Here is a 19794-nt window from a genome sequence, read left to right on the forward strand (position 1 = left end):
CTAATCAGCCTAATGAGACACACATTTATTTCAAAATATCCCAACATATCCACTAAATCAGTGATGATGAGTGGGACGAAGCGTCTCTCTGCCGTCTGTTTGTCCATCCGTCCTTCCATCCATTCATCCATCCATCTGTCTGTCTGTCTGTCTGTCTGTCTGTCTGTCTGTCTGTCTGTCTGTCTGTCTGTCTGTCTGTCTGTATGTCTGTCTGTCTGTCTGTCTGTTCATCTGTCCGTCCGTTCGTCTGTCTATTCGCCCATCCACTATACGAAAGTGTCAACTGTACGAAAACCACTAACGCCATCTAGGTATATTATTTCAAAGGACGTATACATACAACGCCTTCTATTGAGCAATTCACAAACTTAATGTGGCTACCTAATACTACTACTACCGCAACTACTACTCCAGAGGAAAGAACGACTGTCACCCTAAGGAGCTTCGCCCCTAAAGAAAATCTAGCATTATAATTATCTAATACATCTGTTGTTTACACAGCCACCACCTTTTTTCACAATAAATAATATGCCTCAAACCCATCTCGAGCAGTTTCATTCTTGCCCAGATTGCTGTTGGTGGCTACTTGGCGCCAAATTGGCTAAATTTTCATTGATTTGGCGACAAATATTTTCAGTTCTTGCCATGGCTATTTTCTTCTACATTTAAAACTTCCGGTTTCACACATTGGGAATGGTTTTATGTATTTATCAGTTGTAAAGTCTCTGCTAATAATACCGCTTTGCTTTTATTTGGCTACATGTTTGGCGAGAATATTGAAAGACATGTGTACTTTTGTTACATTTCGATTGAGTTTTCAAGTCCACCGTATGGCATCCACATTCTTGGCTTCTGCCTAGAATCCTGATCCCCTGAATCCATGTTTCACAGGCACAGCCTTTGGCAGGTGCGCCAAATTGTCTTTTTTCCTTAACGTTCGCTCATGTTCTGTGGTTCGATCCTTGTAGAGAAAAAAAGCCCTATTTAGAGGAAAGAGTGTAAGTTTAAAGACTCGTTTTCTTTGTCAAACAAAATAATAATGCGAAGTGACAGTCAATATTGCCATAAAATGATGCCTAGGACTTGCCGCACGTACGCAGTGATTTTACACACAACTCCTGTAGGGCCTTTATTGCAGCGTACGACTTTCCATGGTTGTTACCACAGCCCTGAATACTTGGTTACCTGGAGGTACGCGAGTGCAGGCTGTTCACAGGTGCAGTCTATAAAGAATGCGTCTGGGAACCGCAGTTTCAAGGGATGAAGATTTCGGGCAGAAGCCCAAATCAAACAGCTCAAGAGCTGTCAGAGCCCATCTATACTAAAAAGACTGTGGTTATTCTGTGAGCGATAGATCTTGTTATGCCTGCGAGTCCACAGCAAACGTCCATGCCTCTGGAAAAGGCAATCTGGGTCAAAGCCAGCACGCGAGCCCGCCTGACGCGATGAACAACTCAACGGCGTCATCACGCGACGGTGCCTTTCTGTCGCGCACGCACAGTGAGTCACTTCAGCCAGCGAGCCGGCGCCTTCCTGTCTGGCGAGTCTGACGCAATGCGTGGCGACGTCACTCGTCCTTGGGTGCAGCCACGTGCAGCGCAGCGGCTCCAGATTCGATGAGAATGACGCGGCGCAGCGGCGAGCCCATTGGAGGATTCTGACCTCACGACCAGCGGCCTTCTGGTTGGACATTTGATTACTCAAATAATCCACCCGGTACATATAAAAGCCCTGCGGCGCGTCGCGAGCAGAGACCTATGTGTTAGAGAAGAGAGCTCGGCTCTTCGAGTCTCTAAGCTGTCGGCCCCAATGCCGAATTGGTAATGCCTCTGTATATATGCTGTACATACACCTTGTTTAACTCACCGTCGTCTCGTCCGCTCGTCTATCAGCTCTGCGCAAAAGCAGTCACGAGCTGAAAAACCTACGCTACTAAACGGCTGGTGACCTTCCCGGCGGTCACCGCATTCGAAGCAGTGGCGCCTTGGGGACCGTGCTGGCATCGCCGTCTTTCGTAACAGTGGTTGGCAGCTGCAGGATCAGCCGGCGTCAGCGACATCGATGCGGTGAGTGCCTGATGTTTTCCGCTCAGTTCACCAGACTACTCTAGCTCAGGTTATAGTAGTTTAGAGAAGGGCTGTGTGAAGCATTAGAGTGAGCTTTGATCGTTTCAAGCAAAGTCGAACTGCTTTGAAACCAAAGTTAATGCGGAGGGGGTAAACGCGGGAGTGTTAAAGATTGCTTGCGTGTCTTGCTAGTAGACTTATAGTGGGTACGGCAAGTAGATTCATAACAGGGGCAAACAGCAAGAGGCTAGTGTGAACGATGGAGAACCTTAAAGTGAAGGAACTCATCGAAATTTGTGAGGAACTCGGCATTACTTTGGGCTGTGAGAAACGAAAGCAAGCGATTTTTGAGATCATGAAGGATGAAGAAGTGTCGGCTGAGGAAGTCGATGAGGCCTGGGAGGATATCAAAGCACGCCGCGAGGAGGCTGAAAGGCGAGAAGTTCGCGAACGTGAAGAAGCTGAAAGGCGAGAAGTTCGCGAACGTCAAGAAGCTGAAAGGCGAGAAGTTCGCAAACATGAAGAAGCTGAAAGGCGAGAACGCCGTGAGGAGGCCGAGAGGCAGGAGCGCCTTGAGTTGAAACGAATAGAATTGGCAATCCTACAGTGTTCGCAGGCGCCTAGCGTAGCTTCTGCGACAGTTCAGGTCAGTGGTCACAGAATTCGCGACCAACTGCCACCGTTCGTAGTAGGCGAGGACATGGTGAAGTATCTCGTCAAGTTTGAACACGTCTGTGAGCGAAATGCTTTAGAGCGGTCTCTTTGGGCGCAGAACCTGTTAGCTCTTCTTCCCGGCGAAGTGTCCGACGCGATAACTTGCTTGTCCAGGAAAGCATATGAGAACTATGGCGAGGTTAAGGAAGTGCTCTTGCGACGTTATATGTGGTCACCCGAGGCTTTCAAGCAAAGGGTCCGGTATGCTAAAAAGGGGAATGAGTCACACGTTGACTTCGTGTTTCGTCTTAAAGACGGTTTAATTGAATGGCTCAAGGGCGAAGGTGTTTATGACGACCGCGATAAAGTGGTAGAATGCATTGCATTGGAGTAATTCTACCGCTGCATCGAGGAGGATGTCAAGCTTTGGCTGCAGGACAAACTTGGTGAAGTACAGCTAAACAAGGCAGCTGAGTTAGCTGAGGAATATTATACTCGCCGAAAGTTGCATAGCCCGGCAGTGCGCGTTGAAAAGTATAAAAGGAAAGAGGGCTTTTCGAAGAAACCTGATCAACGGAAGCCGCGAATCTGCTACAAATGCAGAAAGGAAGGGCACATCGCGATAAACTGTAAGCAAAAGTTTGCAACAATCCGAGAATCGGAAAACAAACGGAAGCCGCGAATCTGCTACAACTGCAAAAAGGAAGGGCACATCGTGATAAACTGTAAGCAAAAGTTTGCTTTTGCAACGATTTGAGAATCGGAAAAGAAAATGCGGTCGTTAGAGCCGTATATCCAAGAAATTAGTGTGAATGGGAAAACGTGTCGAGCACTTCGTGACTCAGCGGCAACCATGGACGTTGTCCATCCTTCATTAGTGTCTCCGGATGACTTTACAGGAGAATGCGCGTGGATCAGGCAAGTCGCCGAGGAGCAGAGTGCTTGCTTACTAATCGATACGATTGTCATTGAAGGCCCGTTCGGTAAGCTTCGCACCGAAGCGGCTGTGTCTGCCGCGCTTCCCGATCGTTTTCCTTATCTTTTCTCTAACAACTCAGAGCAGCTTCTCAAAGAGTAGGGTAAATCGTTCTTCTCCAACCTAGCGTACATGGCCCTCACGCGATCGCAAGCGCGGAAGCTTTCGCGGGAGCTTGATCTTGTTCAATGCTGTGAACCTTCAAGTGACCTTGGCGTCGAGTCGACGGAACCTCAGAGAGGAAATTCTCCGTGTGAGTCATGTGAGCAGTCACTCGAGCGGCCCGTCGCCGAAGCGACCGGCGCAGTTTCCGTAGCAGGGGGAGACGACATGGCGCCATTGAGTCAGAGCGAGAGGGGTGCAACGCTCTCGCCTGTAGCAGAAAGTTGGAGCGAGCTCTCGAGGGTCGATCGACAAACGCTCACTCGAGAGTAACGTGACGACCTCTCGATTAAAGCGCTAGTGGAAAACCACATGAAAGCTGCAGAAGTGTTGTCGAAGGAGTACTACGAAAAATCGGCGAAGAAGCGCGCTTTTGAAGTTGATAATCAGGTGATGCTGCTGCGGCCGTCCAAAAAGAACAAGCTTGAGGTTCATTGGGAAGAGCCCGCCAAAGTAATATCGAAGCTTTCTGATACCAATTATGAAGTGAAATCAGGAAGGCGGCCGAACAAAATTTACCACAGTAACTTGATGAAACCATACGTTCGACGTCAAGCGGTCGTAAATCTGCTGGTGAATGCTTCAGAGGAACAGGGAGCAGAATTTTTGAGTTCTAGTGATGTAATCGAAAGGGGATCGGAGGTAATCTTGGAGCATTGTTGAACCTAGAGCCTAGGTTAAGTCAAGTCCAAAAGGAGGACCTGAAAAGGATTCTTTCCGAGTTTGAAGACGTGTTTTTGGACGGTCCCGGAAACACGATAGTGATTGAACACGATATTGAGATAACTTCTGAGGAGCCGATCCGTAGCAAGCCGTATCGTTGTTCCCCTGTGCAACGTGGCAAGTATGAGCTGCTCTTGGTACCGCATAGGTATTGTCGCCTAAAAGTGGCCGGTTACTGAAATGGAGCATGATGCTCCGACAGCAAAACTTTGACGTTCGCTACAAAAAAGGAAAGCAAAATGCTAATGCAGACGCATCGGGCCGTGTGTTTAGTGAGTACCTTCTCCACCTTCCGGTTTCTCGCTGGCGATTCGGGGCAAAATTTTGACCTCATCACGGCCTTAGCTGAGCGCTTTCGTCCAGAATGAGCTCAAGGAGCCAACTTTATATTCTATTGTATTTCGTTAAGTTATTCTACGTGTAAAAATTTGAGTTGTCATTTGAAGAGTCTTGTGTCCCACATGTGCCTCTTGATGTAGAGGGAACGAAATTCCGATAGACACGTAGCTAGATATATGTTGTAATATACCTTGTCTGGTGTTCTGTCGGGTGACCGAGGACACTTGCCTGTGTCGTGTGTTGTCTATTGTCGAACCGTTCTTGACAAGTTGCAGAACCATCGACAAGTGCTGAGGCCAAAGATGGTCAGAAGAGACGGGCGAAGCTGGTCGGCAAGTTGTGGCGACAAGCCATCGGAGCTGGGATCCGTCCTCAAGAATGGGATGTGTTCCCGGAACGGAGTCTGGAGCTGCATTCTCCCCATGGCCCTGGAGGCGAACCTGGAGGGACCTGGTGAACGAGCGCGCCTCACATCCGAGCCACGTGGAAGCAGCTCGTCTTTCCGGCGCATTTTCTGGCGGCGGGGGTGCTGTTATGCCTGCGAATCTACAGCGAACGTCCATGCCTCTGAAAAAGGCAATCTGTCAAGGCCAGCACGCGAGCCCGCCTAACGCGATGAACAACTCAACGGCGTCATCACGCGACGGTGCCTTTCTGCCGCGCGCACGCACAGCGAGTCACTTCAGCCAGCGAGCCGGCGCCTTCCTGTCTGGCGAGTCTGACGCAATGCGTGGCGACGTCACTCGTCCTTGGGTGCAGCCACGTGCAGCGCAGCGGCTCCAGATTCGATGAGAATGACGCGGCCAAGCGGCGAGCCCATTGGAAGATTCTGACCTCACGACCAGCGGCGCTTCTGGTTGGACATTTGATTACTCAAATAATCCACCCGGTGCATACAAAAGCAGCCTTACTGCGCGTCGCGAGCAGAGACCTATGTGTTAGAGAAGAGAGCTCGGCTCTTCGAGTCTCTAAGTTGTCGGCCCCAGTGCCGAATTTGTAATGCCTCTGTATATATGCTGTACATAAACCTTGTTTAACTCACCGTTGTCTCGTCCGCTCGTCTATCAGCTCTGCGCAGAAGCAGTCATGAGCTGAGAAACCTACGCAACCAAACGGCCTGTGACCCTCCCGGCGGAATTCGAAGCAGTGGCGTCTTCGGGACCGTGTTGGCGTCACCGTCTTTCGTAACAATCTATTAGATTATTTCACTGCAAAATCTTTTTTATTATAAATGGCTGCCCTGCTAGGCTGATGAGCGGATGTAACCGTTTCTGCGCATGTCGTCAGTCTCTAGACCTAATATTGCTGAGTCTTTCCATGAATACGCACTTTCGCCCGTGTCGTCGTGCCTCTCGCTGTCTTCGTCTTTTATGTGTGGTCAGGATTTTTTAACAATATGTACATAAGTAGTAAAGGTAACAGTAAGCACCGACTAGACTAGACTCAACTTCTCCTGTGCATGTAATTACCAGTCCCGTAGCAAGGGGGGAGGGTGCTAGGGGCTCGCTTTCCTCCCCAAAATTTTGAAGGATGTGCATGTTTTACCGATGACCAATAATAAAAAAATAGGTGTTCTTGAAGACTTTCAGAAGCCCCCCCCCCCCCTTCGAAAAACATTTCTGGTAATGGGTCTGATTATCTTAGTTTTTGCTCGGAAAACCGCAGACAATATTATCAATGCTTACAGCGTGTGGGTGGACAACGTTGACGATATAGAAAATGAGTGAAAAGCTATAGCTTCTCACTCATTTAGGTTTTACTTATGGTTTTAAAGGTTGCCAATCGAAATAAATTATATTCCACTGGTCATCATAATACGGACGCATAGACGATATGCCTAAGAAAACTGGCACAGAAAAAAATCTCCACATAAGTTGTCAGATTTTATATATACGTAATATGTGGATTGCTTCCTACGATACCAGAGTGGCACTAGCAAATTCTCTCGCATTAATACATGCGATGCCACAGTAGTAACTACTTGAACAGCATAGAACTGACTTCCAGGTGATTTGAAAAAAACGTGCGGCGAGCCCAGAAGCCACGCAACTATTTCGTTTGTTAGACTGCTCGATTTCAAGTACAATATGTTACTAAGGTAACTCGTGAGCAGTATACTCACTCTTAATATCTCTTATTTAGAAAATGGTGACAGTGTGGAAAAGCGCCGGCCGCTCACGGCACGGTGTATACTTGCCGTAAATCAATCCAGTCATGTGCTCAAAGCACTGCAGGCACTTTGAGCATCTATCTATCTATCTATCTATCTATCTATCTATCTATCTATCTATCTATCTATCTATCTATCTATCTATCTATCTATCTATCTCATGCCACCTACATCTGGGTGGTCTCGTGATCACCTGTTTAACTTGGCGTAAACCAAAGTTAGTATGGCAGGGCAAGATGGTTTCACGAAGAGACTCGCCGGTCATTAAATGAATAATTTCACAGTCCCGTCACATACATCATCAAACCATTTCTTCCAGACACGTGGTCTATACGCTAAGGTGAGTATGTGCCACAGCTATGCGGGTATGTGCCACAGGTGACTGACAGTTTATATCTCCCCCGGAACGGCGGTTTTTCCTAACGCGCAAGCGTTGCGAAAAAGCGGACATCAGCCGCGTTGACCGACGAATTCAAATAATAACTGTGAGGGTCCCAATAGGTATCCAAGCTCAGAATTCTGCATGGCAATACAGCATTTTACTATAGAGCCAGGCCCGGTCTAAAAACCACTTTTCAAGTTGACCTTTATGTTTGTGAAACCTCGATTGTTGTACAGTGCTGGCTATTCAGTTTTATAAACATTACATATGTACTCCTACGACATAGCCTTCTTGTCGGGTTAACGCAAAGTTTAGTTAGGCACCATTCGCTGAAGTCTATTTATGTAACAGTGTGCAGGGCTACCATTCTCACTTCGTATAAGCTAACCACTTCTGGTGTTGCTATTAGCCATATTGTTGTATGCATTAATACGCAATTAGTAATAACTGATTATAGAAAACATATACGGTCGTTTAACGTATGTCTGCACGACCATTTGTACATATCTTTAGCGCCACTTCGAAACTTTTCACTCAATAAAGGAATTACAACGCAGTCACCTTCCATCCGCATGCTTCGCATAACGTCAGTTCCCAAGGTACGTGGTATCAGCCAATTTTTTTTCTCTTCTTTCTTCATTTCAGTTAAGGTATAAGCGTAATCAGCCGAGCTGTAGCCGATTTTGCACGCAATAAGCGTCTTAGCACTATCTGATGAAGTTACCGTTGAAACTGGAAAAATCGGGCAAAACGCACACAGCACTGCTTGGAATTGACGCTTATGCTAGTGCCATCTCTTGACAGAGGCGAAGAACTTCTGGTCCAGCAGGCTTAGAAGGAGAAAAGCTAGATGGCGCTACTGCTCCAACAATTTTCGCGGAAAATTTCATTTGGAGCTGTCCTCGACATACGAGCATTTAGCTGATTAATCGTTAACGTCCTTTTAACGTAACTTAGTTCATACGAAATAGGGCGTGGTCACTTAGCGGTGTTTCTTTTCCAAACACCTAACTTGCGTCGATAATTAGTTGCATTTGTCTCGCGTGCAAGGTTTTCTCAAGGAAGCTTCGCTAAGCTTGCAGCCCATTATCATCATCACCTTCATCATCATCATCATCATCATCATCATCATCATTATCCTCATCATCCTGACTACGTACACTGCAGGACCAAGCGCTCTCCCTTGCTCCACCTTACCACGTTGCGTGTGGCGGCGCTTATTTCGAAGTTTTTCTTTCGACCTGTTGCAGCGAACGCTGCAGCAGAGTTCAGATAAGGACTAAAAAATGCCCCAGTGGTGTGGTGATATCAAATTAACGTTGACTCAAGAGATGTAAAGCTTATCATGGTTTGTAGAACATCACCAAATCACCCCTCAGGGATGTTTCTGAGCTGCGCCAGGCTGAAAGAAATAATGTCAAGCAAGAAAGAAGATTTTTCGAAATGTAATTCAGTAATCTCTGGCTAACAGTGTGATAATTGAAGGAATGTTTGGGTACTTTACAATCAACAAGTTTTTAATTGAAAGTTTAAGGTTGGTATGAGAAGTTCTGACTTCTTCGACTGACGAAATCATGTGATGAATGTGGTGCCGTTGATATTACTTTTATTATTATTTCACTCAGAAACGCAGTCACCAGCGTTATTGGATTCGAACACACCCTACCATCACCACCCAGGTTTGCCTTCTTAAACTATTTCCAAAGCTGCGCCACATTTCTCGTACGAATAGATTTGCTCAGCCTTATCTTGGAACTAGGGGCGTGTGAATATTACAAACTCCTTAATAAAAAAAGCAACATTGCCGATATTTATATTTAGCTATTCGAGTATAATACGTACGCGTGACTAAAACGTTGAATATTTAACTTGTAATCTTGGAATATATTGCATCATCAACTGAACTCGATCCGCATTAAAACAGAAGAAAGAATTACACATTTTTTATCTCCGCCACAGGGCGTAGAAGACATATTAGAGAACACTACGTATACCTAAAACTTTTCCGGCTAAGCAAGCTGCACCCGCCATGAAATCCTGCTTTGACATGACATCTACCAGCTAGTATTGCGTGGTACTATTTAAAGAAGCCACATTTGTGTCCTCTTAATGTATTGGATGTGAATCTCACATAACTTGATTTACAGTGCAATTTGCACAACAGTTGTACTATCTGTAGCAAAAAATAAAAAAACAGCCGACGTATCATTTTTGTTATGATATATATTCGCCCTGTAACAACAGCAGACGACTAGCATTGTTCACGTCATCCCAGCGTTCATAAACACATACTTTTGTTCCTAAGTTTGTTAATAGAAATAAACAGACTTGATCCACATGATCCCGCTACACTGATTCGTGATTTTTCAAGTAAACTCCGTATTGGTTCCTGATGCGCTGTCTGAGATCTTACTAATAAATTTCTAAAGTGAAAGCTGTTACGAGATCACAACTCGGGTCACGCGTGGAGCCATAGTTGTCCATCGCCACCGGTTTCCATAACCACTTCACACGAAATAAGAAAAAAAAACTTGGTACCAAAGATAGGGTGGGCATCTAACCCAGGTCTGCTGCGTGCCAGCCCAGTATTCTACCCCAAAACCACAGCTGTGCAAACCTGTACAAATTGTACAACTGTACAAAACCACACATGCACAACTCGCCTTGATGTCGGGAAAGGCATCGCGATACTATGAGGAATAAATCGTTTTAGAACAGCAAAATAACAACGAGACCTCACACAATGCGAATAGCGTAACGAGTGGGTCGTGCGATGCCCCAACCTTTGCAAAAGCTTGTTCTTGATCACCTAGCCACTGTGGCGCATACCAACTTCGTTTGTTTGTTTGTTTGTTTGTTTGTTTGTTTGTTTCTCTGGGATACCAACTTCAGGCATAATTCCTCATCGTCGTCGGACACTGCATATACGATTGCCACACACTTCCTCCCAATAGTTTAGCAGACAACATGCTTCTCAAAATAATGACGACGGATAGCATAGCGAATACCGGCCTATTTCACAGAAATTATTATTAAATTCGAAGCATTTCTTAGCGAACTTCAGTGAGTTTCAGCGTATCTATCTATCTATCTATCTATCTATCTATCTATCTATCTATCTATCTATCTATCTATCTATCTATCTATCTATCTATCTATCTATCTATCAGGCCGCCTACGACTTTTAGCTCTCCTGGCCGTTTCGATAATGGTAGGAATAACACAATTAGTATGGCATAACATCACTGTATGACGAGCAAAATAGACAAGTCATAACATGAAAATTAAGACATGTATGTCATGAATGTCATAATTTAGATTTTATGGTCTTCCTGCCCTGCGGTGATTTCGTTCACATGACATTTGCAAAGCTGGTATGGTATGACACGATTGCATGGCGAACATAAGTGACAGACCCTAACGCGGAAATCAAGACATGCATGTCATGTACGTCATGACTAAATGCCACGCTCATAGTTTGCTCGCAGTTGTTTCGCTATCTTCACATATGCAAATGAGGTATCATGTGACGTGAATAGACCACGAAGGAAAATGACACGTCCAGACATGATAATCATGACATGCATCATCATCATCATCATCAGCCTGACTACGTCCACTGCAGGACAAAGGCCTCTCCCATGTTCCACCAGTTAACCCTGTCCTGTGCTTGCTGCTGCAAATTTATACCCGCAAACTTCTTAATCTCATCTGCCCACCTAACTTTCTGTCTCCCCCTAACCCGCTTGCCTTTTCTGGGAATCCAGTGAGTTACCCTTAACGACGAGCGGTTATCCTGTCTACGCGCTATATTCCCGGACAATGTCCATTTCTTCTTCTTGATTTCAGCTATGATATCCTTAACCCCCGTTTGTTCCTTAATCCACTCTGCTCTCTTTTTGTCTCTTAAGGTTACACCTACCATTTTTCTTTCCCTTGCTCGCTGCGTCGTCCTCAATTTAAGCTGAACCCTCTTTGTGAGTCTACAGGTTTCTGCTCCGTAGCTAAGTACCGGCAAGATACAGCTGTTATATACCTTCCTGTTGAGGGATAATGGCAATTTACCTGTCATAATTTGAGAGTGCTTGCCAAATGTGCTCCACCCCATTCTTATTCTTCTAGTTACTTCAACCTCGTGGTTCGGCTCTGCGGTTATTACCTGCCCTAAGTAGACATAGTCTTTTACAACTTGAAGAGCACTATTACCTATCTCCAAGCGCTGCTCTTTTCCGAGGTTGTTGTACATTACTTTCGTTTTCTCCAGATTCATTTTAAGACCCACCTTTCTGCTCTCCTTGTCTAACTCCGTAATCATGAGTTGCGATTCGTCCCCTGAGTTACTCAGCAATGCAATGTCATCGGCGAAGCGCAAGTTACTAAGGTACTCTCCATTAACTCCTATCCCTAACTGTTCCCAATTTAGGCATCTGAAAACCTCCTGTAAGCACGCGGTAAATAGCATTGGGAAGATTGTGTCCCCCTGCCTTACACCCTTCTTGATTGGTATTCTGTTGCGTTCTTTATGAAGCATTACGGTAGCATCTGATCCCCTGTAGATTTCTTGCAGGATGTTTATATATGCTTTATCAACACCCTGTTTCTGCAGTGTCTGCATGACGGCTGATATTTCTACTGAATCAAACGCCTTCTCGTAATCTATGAAGGCTATGTATAGTTGTTGGTTATATTCTGAGCATTTCTCTATTACCTGATTGATAGTATGAATGTGGTCGATTGTTGAGTAGCCTGTTCAAAATCCTGCTTGTTTCTTTGGTTGATTGAATTCTAATGTTTTTTTTACTCTGTTAGCAATTACCTTTGTAATTAGCTTGTATACTACAGAGAGCAAGCTAATCGGCCTGTAATTCTTCAAGTCCTTGTCATCTCCTTTCTTATGTATTAGGATGATGTTAGCGTTCTTCCAAGACTCTGGTACTCTTCCCGTCAGGAGACACCTCGGAAACAGGCTAGTTTTTCTAGCACAATCTGTCCTCCATTTTTCAGCAGATCTGATATTACCTGATCCTCACCAGCAGCTTTGCCTCTTTGTATGCTCTCCAAAGCTTTTTTGACTTCTTCTATCATTACTGGTGGGGTGTCATCAGGGTTACTGCTAGTTATTATAGTATTAAAGTCGTGGTTGTCCCGGCTACTTTACAGATCTCTGTTAAAATCCTCCGCTATTTTAACTATCCTATCCATATTGGTAGTTATTTTGCCTTTTTTGTCCCTTAGTGCATACATCCGATTTTTGCCTATCCCAAGTTTCCTCTTCACTGCTTTGACGCTTCCTCCGCTTTTCAGAGCGTGTTCAATTTTCTCCATGGTATATCTTCTTACATCGGATACCTTACGCCTATTAATCAACTACGAAATCTCTGCCAGTTCTATTTTGTCTGTTGTACTTGAGACTTTCATGATTTGACGGTTCTTAATGAGATTCTTCGTTTCCTGCATGGATAAACTTGCCAGTGTCCTGTCTAACTACCCTGCCTCCAACTTCCACTGCACACTCCGTAATGATACTCGTCAGATTATCATTCATTGTATCTGTGCTAAGGTTGGTTTCCTCACTAAGAGCCGAGTACCTGTTCTGAAGCGAGACTCTGAATTCCTGTACTTTCCCTCTCAGTGCTAGCTCATTGATTGGCTTCTTGCGTATCAGTTTACGTCGTTCCTTTCTCAAGTGTAGGCGAATTCGAGACCGTACCAATCTATGGTCACTGCATCGTACCTTGCCAACCACTTCCACATCCTGCACGATGCGTGGGTTTGCACTCATCATAAAGTCTATTTCGTTCTTAATTTCGCCATTAGGGCTCCTCCATGTTATGACATTGAGGAGCCCTACATCATGACATGCTTGTCATGTAAAATATGACTACATGCTACGCCCAATGCGTGCTCGCGGTCTTTTTGCTAGCTTTACATATGCCAAATTTGGTATCCCATGACGTGAATAGACAACAAAGGTAAGTGACACGTCCAAACATGATAATCGTGATATGCTTGTCATGTAAAACATGACTACATGCTACGGTGATAGCATGCTTACGGTGATTTTGCTAGCTCTACGTATACGAAATTCGGCATTACGTGTTATAGATGTGCGACGAAGGTAAAAGACACTTCCAAACATGATTATCTTGATTTGCATGTCATGTAAAACATGACTACATGCTACATTCATAGCGCGCTCGCGGCCATTTCGCTAGCTCACATATATCGAATTTGGTATCAGGTGACGTAAATACACGACGAAGGTAAATGACACGTCCAAATATGATAATCATGTGATGCGTGTCATGTAGAACATGTATACATCCTATGCTCAATGCGTGCTCGTGGCCGTTTCGCTAGCTCCACATACCACGTCACGTGATATGCTAGAATTTCGATATCACGTGACGTGAATAGACGAGGAAGGTAAGTGATACGTCCAAACATCATAATCATAATATGGAAGTCATGTACGGCAAAATTCACGTCCACCTCGTAACGTTGTGTTCATTTTAAAATGACATACCCACTTTCCTCATTCGTGCTTTGAATATTATTGATTCTTATAGTACGTGAGATCGGCCAATTTTTATTGATGTCGTAGTGGGCACCCAGCAAGTGTGTTTGCAGCAGTTACACTAATGACTGTTTAGAAAAGGCTCTTAAATGGCCGCTCTTCTAGCTTTCGCTGTGACTGTGCTGTGCCTTCCGTGAGGGCCTGGCGTTTTCGACAATAGGCAGTTTGGTGAATGGACTGCACGGTTCTCAAAACCAAACGTGAATCTTATTTGATCTCGTTTGCATTTTTCAATAGCCATTAGAATATTCCTCATTGTTAGATCTGTTCAACATTTTTAAATTTCAATCTTTAATTAGCTATTCATCATTATTACAGAAGGAGCTCCTGGAGCTTCAATACTCTCAGCAGGACTTCTTATAAGTCATTTGTCAATAACGATGAATTCATATAATGGAAAATTTTGGTCAAATAAAAAATAGAGAAGATAAAGAAATAAGACAAATGGGGAAAAAGAACAATAATGAAGCAAAAACAAAAACAAAATGGGTAAGTGTTTCCAAGAAAAGTAATTAACACACAAAGTATACAAACTCTTGAAAAACCACAAAAATCGCAAATCCGCATAATTCATGTAAACATAAAGCGTTAACAGAGAACACGGTTTTAATTTGATAGATAAATAAGACATGCTTGCAACTGTTTCCAACTGCACCAAATGTAAACTTTCTAGAAACTGAAAACTAAAACAATGTAGAAAAAGTTCAACACAAATATGTGATATTCACCAAAAGTGGTAGTTTAATGAACATGAAGTTCAACAAACCAAAGAAAAGGGTTATATATATATATATATATATATATATATATATATATATATATATATATATATATATATATATATATATATGCACACGCCAAGAACTGAACAGCACGTGATATGAACCGTAGGTGGATGTAGACGGACAGTTGGCTTCTCTCAGTGTTGACAGTGGTTCTTCCTGTTTTTTACTTTCTTTCTTTTCTTTCTTTTTTCGTCTTTTTTCTCTCTTTTTTTTTCCTTCTTCCAGTTCCCTCTCACTCTCGCAAACGTCTTTCAAGTCGAGAGGGACGCGGCAGCAAGGAAGTTCATGTCAGTATAACTCATCCCCTGATGAAGGGAGGTCCCCTCCCGAAACTGTTGGGAAATAAATATATTTATCCTTGTTGACAACGCTCCCGTTGTGCCATATCCCATACCTTCACTATATATATATATATATATATATATATATATATATATATATATATATATATATATATATATATATATATATATATATATATATATATATATATATATATATATATATATATATATATATATATATATATGTATATATAGTGGGAGTAATAATTCAATGGGCCAGTTAGTCTTCGTGGAAGGTATGGGATATGGCACAACGGGAGCGTTGTCAACAAGGATAAATATATTTATTTCCCAACATTTTCGGGAGGGGTCCTCCCTTCATCAGGGGATGAGTTATACTAACATTAACTTCCAAACATCGTTGCTGATGCGTCCCTCTCGCCTTGAAAAATGCTTGCGAGAGTGAGATAGAACTAAAAAAAGAAAGAAAGAAAAAAAAGGGAAGAAAAAAACGAAAAGAAAAAAGGAAGAAAAATATGAAAAAAAGAAAAAAGAAAGTAAAAAAGAGGAAGAACCGCCGGGACGAGAAAATTACCAGCAAAATGTTAAAAGCAATATTACCGGCCCATTCTGTTCCCGGTCAATTCCATTCGCTCCCCATAATAAACAAGGCAGGCAATCCGGGACGTCTGATAGTATCCAGTAACAGCACATCAACAGAAAATATATCAAAATTCATCAATTCCTTAATAAAAAACATCCCCCCAAATTTTCCCTATTACCTAAAGGACACAAATCACTTCATCTGCGACACTTGAAGTCTCGACATCCCAGGCGGTAGTTTTCTGGTAACCATGGACGTCTGCTCACTGTACACCAACATACCCCACCATGACGGAATGGCGACTATGGTTTCTGAATATGTAAAATCTGACTCATCAACGAGTGTAAGTGGCGAGGTACTGTTTACACTTCTTGAACTTGTACTAAGTTATAACCATTTTGAGTTCAATGGCAAGCATTTCCTTCAGGTCAGTGGCACTGCAATGGGCACGAAAATGGCCCCGAACTTCGCGAGCACCTTTATGGCTTCACTTGAAATCCCATTCATTGAGCGACGCACCTTGAAACCTTTCTACTACAGAAGAAGTGCCACCCGTCAATTAAATTCATGCAAAAAATTTTCAAAACTAGCATTAACTTCTTGGACGTCATTGTCACGGTCAAAAATGACCGCTTGTCGACAAACCTTTCCAAAAAGCCTACAGACCGTCAAATGTACCTACATTTCAACAGCAGCCACCCAAAGCATTGAAAAACGGGTATTCCATATTCTCAGGCCTACCGGTACCGAAGAATATGCACCGATATGCAGGAATTTGACAGACACGCAGAACACCTAAAGCATTCCTTATTGAAACAAAATTATCCGGAAGACATTATTGACGATGCCATACTACGTTCTCGCAACGTGAACAGGAATGATATAATTAAGGGACCCAACAGAGTATCTAAAACGACTTCCCAAACGAACCTTGTACTAACTTACTCCTCATCAGCGCCACGAATCAACAACATGCTTTCCCGCCATTTCAACATAATCAGCCAAAGCAAACGACTAACTTCTATTTTCGCGAAGCCATTTAACGTGGTGTACCGCAGGGATAAAAACCTGAAGGACATTCTTGTCAGAGCAAAAACAAACACCCCCAAAATTCAATCAGGGTGCCACCCTGCGGAAAAGCTCGATGCAAGGTATGTCCACAGATGGTCACAACACGTGAATCCAAAGCGAACTTCTCGGATTTCAAACTCTGCATAACTGAAAGCCTTAATTGTGACTCCAGTAACGTAATATACATGCTACATTGCATCATCTGCGGACAAGAATATATCGGCCAAACAGACACGCCATTTCGGCTGTGGTTCAATAATCACCGGTACGACGCCACTTCACTGCCGAAGCTACCTTTATCTTGACATCGACGCCTGCCAAACCACAGTTTTGAAAATATCAGCGTAACTCTTTTGCAGTCCGGTTTCTCAAACAGACGCGAGCGCGAGCAGCGTGAGGCATATTTTATTTTCAAATTTAGAATATTAGTAGCCGGCATCAACGAGGACCCCAGAAGTCTATTCTGCCTCCGAGAAGTAAGCAAGGAGGAAATTGGTGACAAAGATTGATAGCTGGAGACCATGCTTGTTTTTTCTGACTGACTCGTACGTGTACACTGTCCTTTTTCGTTTTTCTTCTTTTTTTTTTCTTTTTTTCCTTTTTTACTTTTTCACATGCACATACAAAGTGTTTCTGTTCGCCTACCACTTGATGACCATTGAAGGGAAACGGACGAAGATTAAAGGTAAAGAGCCGACCAACCCATTAAGGAAAAACCCTTTCTTTACGCACGCCGTCACGAACCCCTCCCGCCACCGCGGCGACAATCTTGGGTGGCCCGACACACGTCGAGAACTGAACAGCACGGGATGAGAACCGGATGTGGACGTACATTGACATTTGCTTTCGTGCTCAGTGTTCACAGTGGTTTTTCTTCTTTTTTTAGTTTTTTCTCACTCTCGCAAACATCTTTCAAGGCGAGAGGGACGCGGCAGCAACGAAGTTTGGAAGTTGATGTTAGTATAACTCATCCCCTGATGAAGGGAGGACCCCTCCCGAAACTGTTGGGAAATAAATATATTTATCCTTGTTGACAACGCTTCCGTTGTGCCATATATATATATATATATATATATATATATATATATATATATATATATATATATATATATATATATATATATATATATATATATATATATATATATATATATATACATTCAGTGGCGATATGAATGGCATTGAAAACAGCTGAAAAGCTGTAAAATTCTCAAATTAGTGCTTATTCAGGGAAGTAAAGTGTTGTTATTAGATGAAAATCTACTGTTACTATTAGAGCAGAAGCATGAAATGTATCAGTAGCGATCTCATGCATGGTTGAGTGTGCGATATGTCAGTAAAAGCAATTCGAGCCGAACCATGTAGCGCAATAGTAGTATGATTAATGAAGTATAATTTAGTACTGAATACGACATGTATAGCTAGAAAAACTTACTAGCAAGGCGTGATACTGTATACATATTGTAGATGCGCTGCATACGTGGTATATGCGTTTCCCCAGACGGAAATGCAGTATTTTAAGTGACAATGAATGAATGCGCAATAAAGCGAATGTCTTACGTGTTGTGGGAAAATCGATGGTTTTAAAATTAGTACTGTAATACCAAAAGCGATCTCTTGTTAGGTCATTTCAGCGTTCAGGTTAAACTTAAGATGACGTTCAAGCTTGACCTCAAGAATAATGACTTCGTGTGCAGATGAAACAACATGATCATGAAGGACGAGTGGGGTTGCAGATGGGATGACACGTTTATTTGTATGAAGAAATACGAATCGGGTTTTAGGCTCATTGATACGAAGTTTGATTTTTCGCACCAAACATCCCAGTTGCTCTCAGGTAAGTGTTAAGCAGGGCTCTTATGGTATTCATGCAATGAATAGGAGTAAATATAGTGGTGTTGCCATCTTATATACTGGATGAGGAGCTAGATTAGCAGTTAGGAATATCATTTTAGGGGCGAAGCTCCTTAGGGCGTGGGCTGTGCGTCCCCTGTATGTAGCCACCTCTAGTTTAGTTCTTGCAGTGCTCACTAGATGGCGGTACCATCCCCTGTATGTAGCCACCTCTAGTTTAGTTCTTGTAGTGTTCACTAGATGGCGGTACCGTCTCCCGTATGTAGCCACCTCTCGTTTAGTTCTTGCAGTGTTTACTAGATGGTGGTACTTGTAGCTGATGATGAAAAGATGCAAGATGTTATAAACTAGAAAGCGGTACTTGTAGTTGATGAAAGACGCGAGATCTTATAAAATAGGAATGATGTCACATATGGCGCGTGTCATTGGTTGAAGGCAATCGTTCGATTTAGTGCGGCGACGTACGCTAGTGGGAGCGATGTAATAAAATCGAGTGGGCAAAATTTCAGAGGATTCATGGTTTACCAGGTTTACCTCCGGAGCTTCGCCCACTCATCATCATTCACTTCGTGGATATGGCGGCACTTTTTTCTATACGAAGAATAAAAAGACACCTTTAAGCGAGCCTTATGGGACACCCATTCTGAATTATTGAGGACGCGATAGTAAACCTGCGAAATTTACAACCTGCGCTCTGGTAATTGCTATTAGTTGCTGCAGTACATTGCTGTAACTTCTGGCACTATTTTATATATAACCAACTAAGTTTCAACAGTAGCTCTTCACACTCCTATTCAAAACTGTTCTAAGTTACTTTCTATTCATCTTCTCGTAAGCAGCGCCGCTAGTGGTAGCGCCCTCTCTTGGTGCATTACCGACCTGTGAAAGGCGTTGTTTTAGACTGTCCCACTAGATGGCGCAAAAACATCGCTCATTTTTGTTGTCTTTCTAGGAAAGTTTCTGGGGGGGGGGGGGGGGGGGTTGTCGATGATTGACAAAACCCAGTACATTGCTCTAACGTAGGCCGCTATGATCACGCACTACCGAAAAGAAGATATTGTGCTCGGGATCTCTTTGAAGATCGAATTAATAACGTGTAATTATGACATTAACAAAAAATCTGCCGTGTACAGAAGCAACCTGGGCG

General features: G+C 43.4%; 1 long non-coding RNA gene across 1 annotated transcript; it reads left to right on the top strand.

The window, feature by feature from the left end:
* Positions 1 to 743: 743 nt before the first annotated feature.
* On the top strand, positions 744 to 5963 carry LOC142776323 (uncharacterized). The gene is made up of 2 exons (XR_012887453.1): positions 744 to 2066; positions 5196 to 5963. It is a non-coding gene; the product is annotated as an uncharacterized LOC142776323 (long non-coding RNA).
* Positions 5964 to 19794: the final 13831 nt, after the last annotated feature.

The sequence above is a fragment of the Rhipicephalus microplus genome, chromosome X, assembly GCF_043290135.1.
Source record: "Rhipicephalus microplus isolate Deutch F79 chromosome X, USDA_Rmic, whole genome shotgun sequence".
NCBI lineage: Eukaryota > Metazoa > Arthropoda > Arachnida > Ixodida > Ixodidae > Rhipicephalus > Rhipicephalus microplus.